We start from the raw sequence: 13,924 nt of genomic DNA, 5'->3' as shown, positions 1-13,924 counted from the left end.
CATTCCCCTGCCATGGGCTCGTCTTCTACCACTATCAACTTGAATCAGACTCTGCTCGTCCTGAAAAATAGCACAGACACTCTTGGCTCTAAAATAGACACACTGACATACAAGGTTGAAACCTCAGCTACACAAATAGACAAATTGTGTGGCTGCAGGATCGAGGCTGAGCAACGTATTGGTGATAACGAAGACACAGTGACATCTCTGCAGAGGGAAGTCGCTGAGCTACAGCAAACAGTGAAGTTGGAGGAGGCCAAAAATGACCTAGAAGGGAGGTCCTGCAGAAACAGCGTCTGCATCGTGGGGGTCCCCGAATCTACTCAAATCGAAAACATGGAGAAGTTTGTGGAAAACATCCTTATAGACATCCTTGAGCAACCCCCGCTATCCAATATGTTCCTAGTCGAGTGGGCCCACCGCTCCCTCCCACCTAAACCACCCCTTGCGCGCCCGACAGGCCCCTCATCGCCAGGATCCTTAACAACAGGGACATCCTTCTCAGAACAGCCAGGGACAAAGGTGAATTAAGATGCGGCTCATCGATCATCAGACTGTTTTCTGATTTCAGCCCACCGGCAGAGCAGAGGAAAACATTTCAGGCTGTTAAATGTAAGCTCAGGCAGAAAATCTGCGATACGGCATGATGTTCCCGGCGAAGCTCTGTGTCGTGCACAATGGCAAGACCTGGTTTTTCGCCAACCCTTCAGCTGCGGACCAATTCATTTCTGAACTACCTGACCCATACGAGGCCCATGCGGGCTCCAACAGTTGACCAAAGTTTTCCTTCTCCTCTTGGTCATGCAGCTTGTCATCATTTAGATTAACAACAGCATTTGTTCATCTCCTTTATCGTGTTGTTGCTAGTCGTTTCACTAACTTGTCCATTGTGCCTGTAATCGCAGTTGCTCCCCTTGGTTTGAATTGTAGCTTATCTGGCCCTCTATAGTAAGAAAATGGGTTTTGTTGTTGGCCACTCAAGCTATGTGGCTGCGGGCAGTACCCCGTTGACGCAGTCACTGCGTCTAGTGTTCTATGTGTTTTGGTTTAATTGGGGTGGGACATGTGCCGGTATGTTGGTGTTTCTGGCGTGGGCAGTGGGTGGTAGGGAGGGTTGTGTTTTGTTCAAGGTGCTTATTCGTTTAAGGTCTTATGTTGAGAAATCACACATTGCCTGGTTATGCTGGATACAGGGGAAGGTATAAGAATTGCTTGTCTCGCCGGCCATGCCAGTGTGCCTCACCGCTGAGCCTACATACACGCGAAAATGGGGGGTGAATCGTTAAATATAATGTCCCGGAATATTAGGGGGGTTACTAACAGCAAGAAATCCTGATTAGTGGTTAACCACGCAAAAGTGCATTAGGTCAGTGGCTTACACCTGCAAGAGACACATTTGCCTCTGGATGGTTCACTCCCTACGACTAGGGGCTGGGGGTACATTGTTGTGGGTTCTCCCTCTCATCCCAATTGAGGGAAGTTGTGATGCATACACACCAGTCCTTGCAGTTCCGTTTGCACGAGAAAATCTGAGATGTGGAAGGCCGGTTTATTTTTCTTACTGGTGACTGTTTTGGGTTAAAGATTTTGCTTATTACTGTATATGCACCCAACGTTCACTCACCTGACTTTTTTCAGAAATGTGCTGCAATGATCCATAGATTCCCTGAATATAAAGTGGTGTGGGTGGGGGACTTTAACCTAGCACTGTCATTAGATCTGGACCGTTCAATGACAACACAGTTAACACTTCCTAAAGCAGCCACTACTTAGGGTGTTATAGCCGAATCTCTTGGGCTGGTGGATATATGGAGGCATATACATCCTGATATAAAAGAGTTCTCATTTTTTTCTGGGGCTCATGGCACAGCCTCTAGGATGGACTACATTATGTTGTCTGTCCCCTTGGCCGGGGCAATGCAGTCCACCAGGCTATTACCTAGAACCCTATCCGATCACTCCCCTGTTCTGTCGGTTATTGCAGTCCTCAATACGGTGGTGCCACTCCTCACCCCTCCGGCACTGGCGCTTTCGCCCCAAGGCCCTGGAGGACGTGATGTTCCCGAATGGCATCCAGGAGGATATTCTTGAATATTTTCATACTAACGTTGACTTTGTCCCCGACTACAGAACGGTCTGGGAATCCTTCAAGGCGTTTACAAGGGGTTGCTGCATCTCCAGGGCGGGTGGCGTTCTTAAATCCTTGAGGACTCTGCACCATCTAAAAAAGGAGATTAAACACCTGGAACACAAACAGACCCTGTGTCGGGACATGACGGTTGAGAAGTCGCTCTCTAAGAAGCGATTGGAGCATTCAGAGGCCGCGTTTAGGAAAGACAAATATATGGGCGACCCGGTTCTCGCAAACCAAATATGCAGAAAGGGGCAGGCCTAGCCGCACCCTCGCCTGGGCGATTTGTAAGGATCGGGGAAAGGGAGGGATGAACAAGTTACTTTCATACCTGGTAACGTTCTTTCGATGGGATGGTCCGACGACGTATTCCATATCTATGACAGGTAATGTCCACAGCTGTGCTGCTTCGGAAAATCTTTGGCATCTGCGTCCTGCGTCGATGACGTCGATGCGCCGTCCCCGAGGACCTACTCCGACGGCCGACGTCACCCGATGTGATAAGTAGGATGCACGACGCCCATAGCCTCAGTTATAGTTTTTTTTCCAGAACGTGTGCCAAGAGTTTTCTGCCAGTCAGACACACAAGGCCTTGCGGAACACAAGCTGCAATCGCAAAAGAAATTCTGCAGCGGGGAAGGCAGGGAGGGAGCGATATGGAATACATCGTCGGACCATCCCATCGAAAAAACGTTACCAGGTAATAAAGTAACTTGTTCTTCGAGGGGATTGGGTCCTCCGACGTATTCCATATCTATGACAGACTCCCAAAGCAGTACCAAGCAAGGAGGTGGGAAAGAATTTAGAATACAAATTTAGCATGCCCAATCAAATAGCGGAATAGAGAACTGCCTTGCCAAAGGCCAGATCTTGCCCCCTGATGGAATCGAGGGAATAGTGACGTACAAAAGTATGTACTGAAGCCCAGGTGGCTGCATCACAGATGTGACGAATAGGAACTCCCCGCTGCAGGGCAGTAGATGCAGCCACTCCTCTTGTAGAATGGGCCCGCAAGCCAGCCGGAGGGTCCTTACCCGCCAAGCGGTAACACTCAGAGATAGCTAAAATAATCCAACTAGATATAGCTTGTCCGAAACGCTTTCCAGCGTAACCAATGAAAAGTTGATCGTCCACTCTGACCCGGGACATGTGCGAGATATAAAAGCTCAAACGCTCTCCTAGGATCAAGCCTATGGAGCCTCTCCTCTTCCTTACCAGGATGTGGAGGAGGATAGAATGCCGGAAGAACAACCTTCTGGGCCAAATGAAATTTCAGAAGCCAAGCGTGAAGATTGAGGGATCTGACTTCTGGATGGAGAACCTGACCCCTCCTCCCGTGAGAGCAGATTGTCTCGGTAGGGAAGACGAGACGACGTGGAGGGCAGATGGACAAGTCTAGAAGGTCCGGGTACCACGTCCTCCGGGCCCACGCCGGAGCAATGAGGATCATCCGGGAACCGAACCTCCGTAACCTCCGCAACACTTGCGGGATGACGGGGACTGGAGGAAACACGTACAGCAGAGGGAATGACCACTCCACCACAAACGCGTCTCCTAAGGCTCCTTTTGGAGGAAATTCCTGCAAGCAAAATCTTTCGCACTTCCGGTTGACACTGGAGGCGAAGAGATCCACTTGAGGGGTCCCCCAAAGGGCAAAGATCTCCAGGAGAATCTCCTGAGCCAGCTCCCACTCGTGAGAGATCGTGCTCTGCCTGCTAAGAGCGTCCGCCGTCTCGTCTCCGGCCAGATGAACTGCCGAGATCGAAACTTCCTGCTGGATGGCCCAGAACTCGAGCTGCATCGCCTCCCTGCACAGCGGAAGCGACCCTGCTCGCCCCTTTTTGTTGAGGTAGTGCATGGCTACCGTGTTGTCCGTCAGAATCAGGACACTCTTCCCGCGCACAGTCGGCAGAAAAGCATTCAGGGCTAGCCTGACGGCCCTCAGCTCCAACAGATTGATATGGAGTCTGGATTCCGACGGAGACCAACGACCGCTGACTGTCAGCTCGTTGGCATGAGCTCCCCATCGCGTAGGTCTGACAGCCTGCCGGAGGACTGAGACTACTGGAGCTTGAGTGCCCACTGCAAAGATCTCATCCGCAGACGAGCCTCTGGCACCAGAAGAATGCAGGATGCCATGAGGCCGAGCAGTCTCAAGAACTCGGACGCTGGGAGAGTCTGGTCAAACTGAAACTTGTGCACCATCTGCTGAATGTGAAGAGCCCTCACCTGAGGAGGAAAACCCTGCCCCAGGGACGTGTCGAGCACTGCTCCGATGTACTGGAGCCGCTGCGTTGGTGTCAAATGGGACTTCTTTAAATTGAGGGAGAAGCCCAGCTTGTGAAGGGAGTGGCAGGTGACGGACAGATGATCTAGGACTTGCTTGGGAGAGCTCCCCCTGATCAACCAATCGTCCAGATAGGGGTAGACGTGAATCCCCCCCTTTCCTGAGATGCGCTGCCACCACCACCATGAGCTTGGTGAAAACCCTCAGGGCGGAGGTCAATCCGAACGGCAGGACCCGAAACTGAAAATGCGAGTCGCCAACCGCGAACCTCAGGTACTTCTTGTGCTTGGGATGGATCGGCACATGGAAGTAAGCATCTTTGAGGTCGAGAGACACCAACCAATCCTGAAGTTGAAGGGCCTCGAGGACTTGAGAAAGAGTCACCATCTTGAACTTCCTCAGGAGTTTGTTCAAACCGCGCAAGTCTATGATGGGTCTCAATCCCCCGTCTTTCTTCGAAATAAAAAAATAAGGGGAATACCATCCCTTGTTCCTCTCCGCTACAGGCACCAGTTCTATGGCGCCTTTCTCCAGCAGGGCTTGAATTTCCTGCGCAAGGAGCGGATCCAGACTCTTCAAAGAGAGGTTCCCTGGTGGATTGTCATGAGGCCTCTGCTGAAAAGGAAGACAGTAGAGTAGCCGTGGGTTATGATCTCCAGAACCCACACATCTGAAGTAATGGCTTGCCACTCTACAAGATGCTGCGCCAGCCTTCCCCCAACCGGCGAACCATGGGACCTGGCCTCATGACTGAGTGGTAGCGGCTGCGGCGTTGCCCGAGGGCAAAGAGGCAACTGCCCGAGCGGCCTTGGCACCTCGAGTACCTTTGTTTCCACCTCTGGCACTCTTACGATGGCCTCTTTGACTGCCAGCTCCTCTCGCTTTACTGAAGGACGAGTAATAGCGAAAGGAACCTCCCCTCCATTGCTGTCCCCTAGGATGAAAAGGCGGAAGTTGGCGAACTGCAGCGCCCAACAACTTCGCTGCAGCTTTGGAGGTCTGCAACCTCTCAAGGCTCTCGTCAGCCTTGCTGCCAAAAAGGTGTTCACCGTCAAAGGGCATGTTGAGGAGCCAGGACTGCACATCAGGAGCGAACCCAGACTTCCTCAACCACGCAAACCTGCGCATTACGGTGCTCGCCGCCATGGACCGGCTGACACAATCCGCCAAGTACAAACCCGGCTGAACGGCCTCACACATGGCATCCTTGCCATCCTGAACCATAGCAAGGAAACCATCCCGTTTGCCCCCTTCGGGAATATGATCAGCCGCTAATGCAACACAGTTCCACAGAGTGTGTGTGAAACGAGACAAGGCACATATGGAGTTGGCCGCCTGAAGCGCCATACCCCCAGAAGAAAACACTTTCTTCGCCCAGCCGTCAAAACGTTTGTCGTCCCTATCCGGAGGGATGGTAGGATACGACGCCTGCTTTGCCGGGGCCGTAGCCGCCTGCACCACCAAACTCTCCAGGGTGGGGTGCCTAGACCAGTAGCAGGGGTCGCTACTGGCTGGACGGTATTTTCGCGACAAAGACTTGCCCACTGCCGGGAGACTCTCCGGAGCAGTCCAAGCCGCCGCCACCCTTCTCTGCAAAGCCATATGAAAAGGCAAAACCGGGTCAGTGGGTGGACCGAGATCAAGGATGTCCGTGAGATCATCCTGAACAAACTCCCCGGGGGGAGCCGACCAACCCAAGTATTCGTTAACCCGAGACATAAGGCGCCGATATGACGAATCGGCATGAGTGCCAGGCTCCGGCCGACAAAACTCTACCTCCGGAGAGGTGTCCAATCCACTGGCATCATGCAGTGACTACCTCAGGTCATCAAACTGACTATGGCCCGAGATAAGTTCATCCGGAACCGGAACCAGACCGCCATCAGAGCCTTCATCACCCTCTGAAATGTACTCAAGGCGGGGAGAGGAAGACCTCTGCGGACCAAAGCAGTGCCAGACCTTAGCCATAGCCTTTTTAGGGGCAAACCCCGCGCCACAGGGCCCCTCCGACACCACCGCCACAAAAGGCGTCGAGCGAGTCGGCGCCGGCGTCGACAGAAAAGGCGTCGAGGGCGCCGAGCGAGTCGGCGCCGGCGTCAACAGAAAAGGCGTCGACGTAGAGCGAATCGGCGTCGGCGTCAGCTGCAACGCCTCCAGCATCGGCAGTGTCGACACAGTCCTCGAAGCCGGAGCTCTGAGCGGGTCTCTCGACAGCCTGGGCGCCGACGGCGTCGACGACCCCCTCGAAGACGGAACCTCGAGAGTAATCATCAACGACCTCGGCGTCACAGGCGTCGACGTCTTCTTCGAAGACGGCACAGGATCACGCGGTCTCAAGCGCGTTGAGGACCGGGTCCTGGAACGGGCATGGCGAGAACGGCTACCCTTGTCCGAGCGGGACCTCTCCCGCGAGCCATGCGGACCACCCGAGCCCGAAGGCATACGGGTGGTGTCTCTCGACCGGTGCCGACCGACCCCACTCGGAGGCGCAGACGGACCCGTGCCCTGCGATTCCAGAATCGCTAGCATCTGCTTCCCAAAGGAAGCCCATTCCTCCAGTGTCGCTTGCATGGAGGGATAAGCGACCCGCCGACGGGCGGAGTCTTCGGAACAGGACGGGGAAGGCGACCTATGCCGGTGCTTCCTGGAATGCCTAGAAGAGGCGGAGGAGTGGCGAGACCGACTCCTGGAAGGAGACCCACCGGACTTCCGACGACGACGCGGAGAGTCACCCCTTGAGTCATTGGTCGAAAGCCCCGCAGACCTCGACTTCCGGAGCTTAGACACCCGGCCTACCGACAGATTCTTCTTGCGTTCACGCAAGGCCTTCGCAGTGAGCGACTGGCAGTCGACACAGTCGTCCGTATCGTGGGCCTCCCCAAGGCACCAGAGGCAGGCGTTGTGCGAGTCTGTGACCGACATCTTGGACCCACAGTCCCCGCAGTTCTTGAAGTCCGGACGCGGGGTCGAAGAGGAGAAAGACATCGCCACAAGCAAACCGAACAGGTTCAACGAACCGAGAAAGAGAACAGTAACTCCAACGAGTCGAGGCGTACCGAGATTCACGAAGCGAACACATTCGTGGAAAAAACGGAACTGAGGCTATGGGCGTCGTGCGTCCTACTAATCACATCGGGTGACGTCGGCCGTTGGAGGAGGTCCTCGGGGACGGCGCATCGACATAATCGACGCAGGACGCAGACGCCAAAGATTTTCCGAAGCAGCACAGCTGTGGACATTACCTGTCATAGATATGGAATACGTCGGAGGACCCAATCCCCTCGAAATTGGAAGTGTTGTGCACTGACGGGAACATGGTTCGCAAGCATAGTGAGATTTGCAAGGTATTTCGGGACTATTATAATCTATTGTATTCATCTCAATTGAACACCTCTGCTGAGGACATCAGACCGTATCTAGACCGGGTTGCCCTGGGCTAGATGGACCCTGTGTATGCAGATCTGATGAATGCTCCCCCTCCATCGAGGAGATCTGTGGGGTCATTTGTGGTCTTCTGAGCGGTGAAGCCCCGGGACAGGATGGTATCTCTGTAGGATTCTACAAAGAGTATACCGAAATCCTTGTGCCGCATCTATACAGCATGTAAGAATTCTCCATGTCCGCTGTCCTTCTCCCCGAGTCCACCAGGACATCAGTGGTCACACTGCTGCTTAAACCCGGGAAAGACCCTAAAAAATGTGCATCATATAGGCCCTTATCGCTCATCAATACGGACAGTAAAATCCTGGCAAAATTATTAGCGGACCGTCTTCTCCATGCGAAATAACCAGAGGCGTCTCTTCTCCTTGATGCATAATGTTAAGGAGGATGTCCCAGTTAATGTTGCTGCCCTCGATGCCGAGAAGGCCTTTGATTCGGTCGAATGGCCTTTTCTGTTTGAAGTTTTATGTAGATCCGGTCTGGGTCTCCACTACATCCAATGGGCCTGTCTGCTGTACACTGCCCCATAGGCCACAATATTGTCGAACCAGTTGGCTTCAGATAGTATCTTTCCCACCAGAGGAATGAGACAGGGGTGCCCTCTCTCCTCTATCCATTTTGCCCTGACGGTCGAACCCCTCACATGCGCTATAAGGGAATTTCATTCACATAAGGGGGTCATCTCCCTTTATGCAGACGACTTGTTATTGACCTCCTCAGGATTGAGGCCCCTGCTGTGCCATGAAATGGTACAAATGCACCGATAGGACTGTTAACCAAGAGCTGCTGAGCTGAATCTGTCCACACACGTCACCCTTTCACCCCTTCGATGTAATCCCATATATTTTTAGCTGCAGCAGATGTCTCGCCGTCGACTCATGGAGCCCGATCCTGGCTCACTTATCTAATACAGTTTTTTTTCTCTTTCTGCATGCAATTGAATATTGTACTTGCTTACATTCACACCTTGTGGTGGGGTTGGCGAGGAGTAGGGTTGTGGGATAAGGGCATGGGCTGTAGTCATCATGTATTTCCGATGTGTTTGTTTTTTGTTGTGAAAATCGAATAAAAGATTTTTAAAAAAGAAGAACATTAGGAAGGAAGCCAGAAGTTTTTAGATAGGCTTGGCGTCTCATTACAACTGCTGAACCATTTGCTCTGCCAACGCAGTCTGCTATGCCAAGGCACGTTTTCTATGACTGCTTGGCTACCTCCTTCCCATCTTCCACCAGCTGTAAAAATCTTTCCTGCATGGCACCCTCAGGGACATATTCAGCAGCATGTTCCACAGTCTTCCATAAGCCAAAGGACTACTTGGCAAATCCACATACAATGTTAGTGGCTTTAAGCGCCATGCTACCAGAGGTGAACACCTTTCTGGCCAATGCGTCAGATTCCTTTCCCTCTCTGTCCGTAGGCAGATTAGTAGTAGATGCCACAGGTCTGGTGTAAATAGTGGCAGCCTGTATCACCAACCATTCCTGGGAAGGGTGTGTGGCAAGGAAAGAAAGGTCTCCTCTTTACGGCCTATAATTCCCTGTAATATTGGCATTCCCAGAGGGGAATGGTACAAGGGTGCTGCCATAAGGAGGCTAAAGGGTCTGCAAGGACCCTCGTCCAAAATGTCAGCGAGTACATACCCCTGAAGCGGTGTAGTGGACATCTTCAACCCAAGACTGTCAACAACCCTGTGAACCAGATCCCTGTACTTAATATTAGCATGGGTATAGAGCTGGTTTTGTTGTACATCAAGGTGTGAGGAAGTATCCAGACCAATGGCGTCTTGTAGACCCTGAACTAGGGCCAATAAATCGGCTTGGTCACGGCGTCTTGTAGACCCTGAACTAGTGCCAATAAATCGGCTTGATCATCAAAAAATAAATCGACGCTGCTGGCTCCAGTGTAGACAGGGTCGACTGAGTCCTCTGGGTCATCGAAGCCAAATATGGATTGCATCGAATCGAAGAGACCCGATCGTGACAGCAGCACAAATGAACCATTGTCGACTGTCGGTGCCAGTTTAGAAGCCAAAGCTTCTTTCAGTGCTGAGGGATGCTCGGATAACCGAAGAGCATCACAGCTCCTGGAATTGGACTGTTTCTTGGTCTTCTTGCAATGTCATTCCTTCCTCTTGTCGGGAGTGGGCTCCTCAGTCTCGTCCTCTGAAGACGAGACGAGCGACCGTGCGGGAGACTTGGCACACGGTCGGCTGAAGGCCAGTTTCTCGGGCTTCTCACGTAGGGATTTCAGCTGGATCTTTGCACACGGCGCGCAGGCCTCCATGTTGTGACTAATACCTAGGCACCATATGACGTCGTGGGAGTTGGTCAGCCATTTTGGCCTTGCAATTGCAGCATCACTTGAAGCCTGAAAACATGCGAGATTACATTACGTCAAGGTTTTCAAAGAAAAACGTACAAATAGTACAAAAAGGATGTTGAGTAACTCGAGTTGTGTTCCCGATGCAGCGTGCACGCGTGTAAAAAAAACGGAACCGATGCCTGGGCATAGTGACGTGCTATATATACGATGCCTGATGTCACTTACAGAGCGGACGATCGAGAGCTGGACAAGACGGATCAACGACTGGATCGAGGTGCCCTACACCCCTTATCAAAATGTTTCCGAACAGCACAGCTGGATGATGGATATCGATCATGAAGAGGAATCTGCGGGAGAAATGCAATCCATTGAATCAGACTCTACTGAAGCACACGACACCCACAAAGCATAGCTGCCTCGGCTTTACAGTCCCAAATCATGGCTCCACTCTCTGGCAGAATTGCCTATGTTGCAAAGGTCCCACTAAGTGCCTCTGTGCTTCTTTGTGCATGAGAGGCGATGGGATCAGTTCACTGGCTTTTCTCTGACCCCTGGTTCTCGGTGGAATCTGCCTCCCCACAGATCCTAGAGCTTAGTCCAGCCCAGGCAATGCCACAGCCAGTGCATAGCATCCTCCATGATATGGACTGGCAGAAGTGTGCAGCCACATCCAATAAACAAACACGTATAAAGTGGTCCAATGCTGGGACTGACAATGAGGACCGGTGGACCAGTGAAGAGGTGTTGTGAACAAAGCATGAGAAGGCACAGATCAAGGGGCTTAGGGCGATGTCATGGCGCCCCTGTGGAGTGCTGCTGACTCTGCAGCTGCACCAGTTTCCTCCTGTGTACGGACAGTCAGAGAGGGCTGCTGCAATTTATACTGCGCTCACAGACAGACACGCACCGCAGACGTTCACACCCACTGAGTGCCAGGCGAATTTCTCCTCTGCACGCCTGTGAGAGCAGTGTGCAGCACTCTGCGTGCATAGAAAGGGGCAGTTGAGGAGAGCTGTCAGGTATCTTAGCTACCCGGAAGGGAACAGCGCCTCGGGAACAGCACCTCGGGCAGCGCTCCCTTCCTGGTTCCTAACCAAGAGCACTTTAGCTGCAGCACCTGGAAACTGGCCACTTTGAACACCGACACATCAATGAGCACATGCATCAAGGGGAAGCAGAAGCGTCAAAAGGTCTCTGGCCGAGTGAACCCCCAACAACCTGCGCATTTCAAGTGGGAGGTCGCTCTCCAGGATGCTGAACCTAACAGCTAAACTAGTAAACACAAGATATGTCGTTGCTTTTCCCAACTCTTTGACCCCCTCCATCCACAATGCTTTAGCCGGGAGGTCCACGTCATAAGGGCTCTGTGTAATATTTGGCCTCCTCTCGACGCAGAGAAGGCGCTTGACTCCATTGAGTGGCCACTTCATTTCACTGTCCTGAGACGCATGGGGATGGCAGAGAAATTCATGAGAATGGTTTCCCCGCTATATGAAGGCCCTGTGGCACGTCTCTGGGTGAATGGTAGGCTCCATGCCCACATTCTGATGGAAAGGGGAATGCAGCAGGGGTGTCCGCTGTCCCCCCTGCTATTCACACTTGCTGTGGAACCCTTAGCAGAATTGGCCCGCTCTAGACACAGACCGAGGAGTGAAACTGTTCACGCAGAAACTGGTTATTTCACTTTATGCAGATGATTTAATCCTGTTTACCACGGATCCCGCAGCCAACCTAGCACTTGTCATGAGGGATATTTTGGTTTTTGGTCACTTCTCAGGATTCAATATCAACCCTTCTAAGGTTCCAGGAGGAGTTTGACTTCCAGTGGCATTCCGAGGACAGGGTGACGGTGGCTAGGTCCCCTGAAGTGCTTTCCCAAAACAGTTATGGGGAAATGTTGGCGCACATCGAGACACTTCTTCAGAAGTGGATGAACTTGCCTTTGTCCCTCTTTGGTCGAATATCGATAATTGAGATGGTAATATTGCCCAGACTTCACTATACATCAATGTGCCCATACTGACCCCCGCCACATTCTTTAAATCACTAAAGTCCATCATAACAGATTTGATCTGGCAAGGAAAGCGGGCCTTTGTGCGTTGGGATAAGTTGGTAGCACCCATGAAGTGGGGAGGGCTCGCTCTTCACGATTTTGAGGCCTACTGGACGGCAGCGCAAGCATCCTTTCTGCCGCATTGGTATGATTTGGTTCCAGACAGGGCACACATGCAAATAGAGGGAAATTGTAACACCTTTGCTCATGAGGGCAGTCATTCTTACCTCGCCGCAGCACATAACCAGGGCACATATGGTTGAGCTTACCTGTAGCGCCTGGAAATGGATATAGGGCATAACACGCAATGGGTTATCTTACTCCCCCCTTCGCCCAATAAAATATGTTTCAGGGATTCCACTTACGGAAGAGAAGGTTTTGGTTCAATTAATGGATAGTTTGGGGCTTGCATGTTGGCGGGATCTTCTCCCGAAAGGGCAGGTTCTTACGTTGGAAGAATTTAAGGACAGGGGGAGGTGTTGGTGCTAGATATTTGTGTGTATTTTAGACTGCGTGCCGGAATGAAAGACAGGTTTGCAGACTTTCTCCGTGAGCCCCCTATTGCACCTGTCCTACACGGGATGAACAGCTCCGGGATTAGATCCAAACTGATCTGCAAACTGTATGCTGCTATAACTGACGGGGCTGCAGGGTGCGCCAGGGATTCTCGGGCTAAATGGGAGGACGACCCTGGGTGCCCCCTTTCGGACGATATCTGAAGATATTTTTGCATGCAGATACGTATGGTGGCTAACAATTGCAACTTCAAGTTAATACAGTTCAAATGTTTGCACCAGTTATATCTGACCCCAATGGATATACACAGGCTCTTCCCCGAAGTGCCAGATTCGTGCTGGAGATGTAGTGCTTTCCCGGCAACATTTTTTCACCTTGCTTAGGCTTGCCCCCAAATCCAAATCCAAGTTTTTGAAATGATTGGGGGAATTGCCAGTGAAAGGGTAGCCCTGTCTCCCATTGTGGCTTTTTTGGGTTACACGTTTGAGCGGTCTAGGCATGTCAGAAGGTTACCTGGTCGATTACTATTGTTGGACAAGAGGAGAGTGGCTATAGCGTGGAGAAAGGGCAGTTCGCCTGCATATGATCAGTGTAGGTCTGATATATTGTTATGAAATGGAGATGGACTATGGAACTGTCGTACTCCTGACCTCAAAGCCGAAAGACATTTGGGGTCCCTAGGTTGCATACTTACCGTCGATCATCAGCAGCACATCGTTTGGGTTTGACAATCAATTTGCCTGTTAAATCTGGACCCAATTTGTTTCTTTTCTTCTTGGTTGTTTATTTCCCTGAGGGCATGATCGTGGGTGGGGGTGTGGGTGGGGGTGGTGCTGCCGTCAGTATTAAAGTGTGTGTTGATTGTTTCATCTATGCTTTAAAAATCAAAAACTAGTGTACAAAAAAAAGAAAGTCCCTCCAAGCAAGGTTTTACTTGTTTTCCCCATCTCTGATTTTAAAATATGATCACTGTAACCCCTGCACATGGAACTTTTCTGTTCTCAATAATAAATCATATAATTTCAGACATACTTTATCAGCTTCAGAAAAAGTGAAATGAAATAAAGTGCATAAATAAATTGTAGGCCACCATGAGGCGGACACCGTACAATGTACCTCAGCTGATATGCATACGCACCAAAACCACGAGTGCATTACCGTATTAGAGTGTACC

General features: G+C 51.5%; 1 protein-coding gene across 4 annotated transcripts in view; it reads right to left on the bottom strand.

Moving 5' to 3' along the window:
* The window catches only part of ATP8A1 (ATPase phospholipid transporting 8A1), a 1,730,029-nt gene that overhangs the window by 388,101 nt on the left and 1,328,004 nt on the right, over positions 1-13,924 (bottom strand). The gene's annotated exons all lie outside the window — the stretch shown is intronic.

The sequence above is a fragment of the Ambystoma mexicanum genome, chromosome 6q (assembly GCF_040938575.1).
Source record: "Ambystoma mexicanum isolate Mex_15411 chromosome 6q, UKY_AmexF1_1, whole genome shotgun sequence".
NCBI lineage: Eukaryota > Metazoa > Chordata > Amphibia > Caudata > Ambystomatidae > Ambystoma > Ambystoma mexicanum.
Note: the sequence above shows the minus strand (reverse complement) of the source record. Positions and strands in the feature narration are given on the sequence as shown.